Source organism: Lampris incognitus, chromosome 1 (genome assembly GCF_029633865.1).
Source record: "Lampris incognitus isolate fLamInc1 chromosome 1, fLamInc1.hap2, whole genome shotgun sequence".
Lineage (NCBI taxonomy): Eukaryota > Metazoa > Chordata > Actinopteri > Lampriformes > Lampridae > Lampris > Lampris incognitus.
This window is the reverse complement of record NC_079211.1, coordinates 26,202,961-26,209,351: the sequence shown is the minus strand read 5'-3', so window position 1 is coordinate 26,209,351 and position 6,391 is coordinate 26,202,961.

Below are 6,391 nucleotides of genomic sequence, written 5' to 3'. Positions count from 1 at the left end.
CATCACATATTGACTCAAATTGGTCACAAATTCGTTCAGCTGTGTGACCCTTTGAAGCGGTTGCAGGCCAAGAGATTAGTCTTTAGCTGTATCCTCTCTGCCTCTTTCTCTATCCAGTGGACAGTGACACCAAGGAATCCCCTCATCTTTCGGTCAGACCAAATGTCCACAGTGACTGAAACATGGTCAGTGTTGCTCAACTGAGTTTTTAATTTTGAACGTCTCTCCTCAGCGAGGCTTTGTTTTTGATGTCAACGTTCTGCGATACACTGGGCTGTACTTACTGTCAAGTACTGTCGGAAAGTGCCGAAAACTCTTGTTTTCCATAATAGACAGGGGAAAGTTGCAATCAATAATCAAGTCAGACAGTATTGCATTGGTGATAGCTCTATGCTGTGGATGACTCATGCTGTAATGCCCTACACGACGGTCCAGGAATTTTGAGATTGAAGGCTGTTGTGGTTCATTTATGATGCTTTTGTTCATCTGGTATTCTTCAAATCTGTAACAGGTAAGCATATGAAACAATGTCAGAAAATCCCTTATAGCCACACATGAATTGTATTTGAAACTACTCTTTACTCACATATCAATCGTAACATTGTGTTAATATTCATTTTGTGTTAATATTAATTGTATACTGTATTAGTGTGTGTGTTGTAACATTACATTAATAAAATCAATTTCATTGTCATTGTACGCTATATTAATAATATTTTCACTGCTTTACCTTGCCATCAAACAGCCCTTTCCGTCAGGAAACTGAAGTTATATGCTTGTTAATTCACTCTCTCCAGCACACCAGATTCCATTGACAAAAACAGCAATTTTACCTCGCGTCACACAGAAATTGCTGGTCTACTGCTACCTCAATCATTAAGTTTATTTGTGCTATTTTATGTCTTCGGTGATAGTTCAGCTTAGTTATGATTTACCGAAATTACATAAACGACCTCAATGAGGCAGCAGTAAACAAGCAACTCCCGTGTGCTACAAAGTAAAATGGCTATTTTTGTCAATGGAATCTGGTGTGCTGGAGAGAGTAAAATATACTTTGCCTTCCTGTTGGAAAAACTCGTCTGGCAGCAAGCTAAAATGGTAAAGTACACATATTCTTAACATAGAGTACATTTAAACTGACCTTGACTTGATTAGGTTTGCTTATGTTTTACTGCTGACAGCAGTCTACTGTGTGTGTGATACACTGACTAAGCACCTTATACAATCCCGCTTCAAACATCCCAAACTGTCCTGTTACAATATAATAAGTAGGAGTAAGGGGATGAACCCGCAGTGGATGCAGATTACCGTGTTTGCAAGGTTACGTTAACAGTGAGTTGACACTCTCATTGATTTAACTATGCAGCTAGCAATTACGTTACTTAGCCGATAAGCTAGTGTTAGCTTTCATTCAAAACTTACCGTTCTTTGTGCAACTTCAAATGTCGAGCGAAGTTCCAAGTTGTAGCGTCTCCGTCCCTAATGTTCGACCCGCATATTTTACATACTGCAATTCGTTTTTTGTTGACCACCTCGTAATTTTTATACCCAAACGAAACTATCTTTGGTATCATTTTGCCAACTGGCGCGTTGTTATCTGTTATTCTTCATTGGTTGTCCTGTAATTTGATTGGTTGGATGCTGTCGGCTCAAAACAACGTGGATCTAATTTGATTGGATGTCGTGCCGACAGCGCGCCATCTCTCTCTCTCACACACACACACGCAGATGCACATGTGTATGTACAAAGAGAGATAGAGCAGTCCATGTCAACATACTTTTTAATCTTTGGGTTTTGGGGAAGTAGCAAGTCTTTTCAAGTCAAAAGGGTCAAGTCCAAGTGAAGTCACGAGTTACTGATGTTAAAGTCCAAGTCGAGTTGCAAGTCTCTTTACATTTTGTCAAGTCGAGTCTAAAGTCATCAAATTCATGACTCGAGTCTGACTTGAGTCCAAGTCATGTGACTCGAGTCCACACCTCTGGCCCATTCTTCCATGGCAAATTGTTCCAGCTCATCTAAATTGTGTGGTTTTTGAGTATGGACATTAACCTTGAGCTCCCGCCACAGATTCTCAATAGGATTGAGATCTGAGCTCTGAGAGGGCTACTCCAGGACCTTGATTTTGGTGTCCGTCAAAAAGTTTTGGACCAACTTGGATGTATGCTTCGGGTCATTGTCTTGCTGGAAGACCCAGCAGCGACCTAAAGCTAGACTGGTAGCAGATTTCTTTACATTATCCTTCAAAATGTCAACATAATCGTCTTTCTTCATGATCCCATGCCCCCGAACAAGGTTCCCTGTGCCTGAAGCAGTAAAACAGCCCCACAGCATTAAGCTCACACCACCATGTTTAACTGTGGCAACTGTGTTTTTAGGGTTGAAGGCCTCTCCCTTCCTTTGCCAAACAAAAGCAACATCCATGTGCCCAAACAGCTCAAGGTTAGTCTCATCAGACCAAAGGACAGACTCCCAAAACTCATGCCCATGTTTCAAATGTTCACAGACAAACTTCAGTCTGGCTTTGATGTGCTGCTGTGTGAGCAATGGAGTTTTTCTTGGATGATGACCTCAAACCCCACCACGATGAAGAGCCCTCACAACAGTCTTCCTTGAAGCATCAAATCCAGAAGAGGCCAGTTCAGCAGCAATCATCTTGGCAGAGATCTGGGGATTGTTGCTGACATCTCTGACTATTTTCTTCTCCCAAGTTTTTGAAATCTTGCACTTTCGACCATACCCAGGTTTGTTTCTAACAGAAGTTGTCTCCTTGTGCTTTGCAATGATGCAAGGTACAGCTGTTCTAGACACTGTGAAATGCTTGGAAATGGCAGTATAGATTCCCCCTTAAGATGAGCATCCACTATCTTCTTTCTTAGTTCCAGACTGATTTTACTTTTTGGCATGATGAAATTACTTCTTACCAAGAATTTAAGAGTAGTCCCTCTCAATCAAGTGTTCAAATGCCACTAGCCCTGTTCATTGTAGTCCCTTAAGTAAAGTTCAATGCTGATTGATTGCTCAGGTGTGATTTGAAAGCTAATTGATTGCTCAGGTGTGGTTTGAAAGCTGGTTGATTGGTCAGTTGTGGTTTGAAAGGGAAAAAAAAAATCACACGGGGGCTAATAACTTTGACCACCTCAATTTTCACTACATTTGGTATAAAGCAAACCTGAAGATTTATTTTACATTCCAAAATGTACCAAATAGGGGCCTTAAAACTGATTAATGTTTTATTATGTAAAGTTTTATGAATGATGCAAACATTGGGCAGAATTTTAAGGAAATGTTCCTCAGTTCCTTGGGGGCTAATAATTTTGACCATAACTGTAGGTTGGAACTGGCACTGAGACTTCACAGTTTTGTTCCTCCATTTCACTCTCTCTCTCTTTCTCTCTCTGTCCCTGTCCTTTCCACGTTTCCCTAAGTTTGTGCTGCTCCATTACCTGTGCCAGTAATCAAATCTGCAATTTTGTCTTTCAGTAGCAACAATGCTGCCATCTTCTAACTCCGTTGCTTCTTCTCTTTCAAGATATTTCATCACATGAATCTCTAGTGATATACGAGACTTTCCTTCAACATCAGCTCTTTGATTGCCTGATATGTTAAGGAAACCACAAAATCTAAGCAAATTGTCTCTAGTCAGGAAATGTAACTCTACATTACCTCTTCCTTTAGCTCTTCTAAAGCTGTCGTCATGTTGACAGGACAGTAGGAACCTTTAATGTGCAGGAGTTGACTCTGAACTGAATGGCCTTCAATTTACCCGATGATCTCTGGCTGGTCTCAGGTAACGTGTACTCAACCACCAGCTTCCACCTTCCCTCGAACAGCAACACCGTCCTCACTGCTGCCTGGAACCGGAAATCTGAAGATCGTATCCCAGCGGTGCCTCCAAAATGTTACGCCCCTGAAAAAGGGATGAAATAATCACTAAAGTGATAAGACGGGTGTTTCCTTGATGAGTGTTTTACTAGAATCAATTCTTCACAAATAAGTAACAATTTACAAAATAACATTACAGGTAAGTAGTAAGACAGTACACACCGTATTTTAACAAAAACAGTTGAAGCTCAGTAACTCTCATAAAATTCACCAAAACTCACAAAAGTGCATCAAACATGTTACAAGAATAACAGTGTAAAATATATTACGTGTGAATCCACAGTATTAACGCAACATGGCATCTGCACTCGGCAAAACAACAGGTTGCTTTGTTACAACGTGGGGGCGCGTTCTCTCACACGCATACAGACACTAACTAAACTCGACAAAATTCGGCTCTAATTTGCTCACGATAACAATCTCTGAACACTTTTAACATGTTAGCAAGTTACTATAGTCACATTAACGGTTTATAATTCACAACATACCTGAAAAAGAGGTGAAATAATCACTAAAGTGATAAGACGGGCGTTTCCTCGATGAGTATTTTATCGGAATGAGGAAATTACCGCGAATTCCCCTTGGTAGTAGGTGGAGACGGAAGCAATCGATCTCAGACTACCAGATCAAGACCACTCTGCAGATCACAGTAAACACCATTACTGCTCAAATTGCACAACAGAACAAAGCAAGCAATGAACACGAACCTACTGTATTCCTAATTTGCAACAGACTGTGAATGCACCATTCATCCTTCCCACCTGTCAAACATTTTTGGAAGTCTCAGTGGGGAAATGAGGCTTTTTTTTCTCACATGCTTCGCAATGTTCTGCTGAGGTTTGAATTCTTAAAAATAATTTTACAGGGATGTATTGCATACAGACTGCGATAAGAATGGTTACTATATATGTCAGGTTTTTGACAATCACAACACCAACTTGATTATAATTAACACTTATGGATACAACACAATGTCAGATAACAATATTGTACTTAGTAGTGTGGAAAAAAATAACTGTCTGCTGGCTGGCCAGATTTCCTAATGCTTACCTACTTAAAGGCGGTGATTTTAATATCACTATAATCGGTTATTTTCTTACCCGGTGCGGGATTCGATACGAGGTGTACTATACTACAAGGCGACATCACTAACCGCTCGGCTAAAGGGGCCGGCCCGCTAACTAGGGACTAACGTGTCTTATTAGTAGTTTACATTACATTGGACAACAGTCGACAGGTGGCAACCAGGACCCCAAACTAGTGCCAATGTAAATTTAAAAATGCTAATGCAAAGATTTGATTTAATAGATGCCTGGAGACAAAAATATCCTTATGACATAACTTTTACTTGGTACAATAAATCAAGGTCTAGACAATCTAGAATAGATTTTTGGTTAATTTCGACCAATCTTAAAGATTATGCAAATGTTAACATTCTTTCCACCCCATTAACTAATCACAAGGCTATCCAAATTCACATTTCTCTCCTTCCCTCTACTTCTAATTGCCCGAAGAATTCATACTGGAAACTTAACAGTTCTGTTTTGTGTCATGAACCAGTTAAACTTAGGTTTAAAGAACTAATTCAAGTCTTCTGGAATGAGGCCCAGGCTGAAAGAGTATATGGCAGTAAATGGGAACTTCTAAAATTTGAAGTTAGCAATTTTTTTTTAGAAAATATTATAGTAATCTTGCTAAGGATAAACGATGTGAGGAAGAAAATGTGATTGCCAGATAACTGCCTTGTCCTCTACATGTCCTGATAAGTTGTCCTCCGAAGAAAAATAAAACACTGTTTGGATATCAGACAAACTAGATTAGCTCTGTGTTGCGTTTTCTGTCGCTGCACTCTCCATCATCCCATTTCACACATTTACGTCATCCATATGAATAAAAGATCACTCTGTAGATACCTTCACCTAGTGACTTTCAATTTATTCTTTCTCTCCAATAGCACGGGGACAGCTTCAGTCACCATGGCACGTTTTCACGAATAAATTCACCCATAAGGAATAAACCCGCTAACCGGAAACAGTCATCTCGAGAGCACGTCACCGTATGGTTTATAATACATGCGCACAATAAACTATGGTCGTACCCCATATAATATGGGAGCATATAATTCTAACAAATGAGATTATAGCCTACAATTTAAAAATAATAAAATACATAGTATAAATAAAATAGATGAGAACGCATAACTTAACACCCCCACTTGTTCTCATCATCTCAAGCCATGCATGTACCATAACCATACACTTTAATTTCCAAACAGAAAATGTTTGAACTTGGCCATTCTAATCTTTGCTACAGGTTTTGTCAATATGTCTGCGACCATGTCTTCTGATGGGCAGTACACAATGTCTATTTTTCCCTCGCTGAGTGCATCACGAATGAAGTGATATTTTACATCAATGTATTTGGACCTCTGTCTGTTCACTGGGTTCTTACTCAGTGCCATGGCCCCCTGATTGTCTCCATGGATTTTGGTACAACTGTACACTCCAT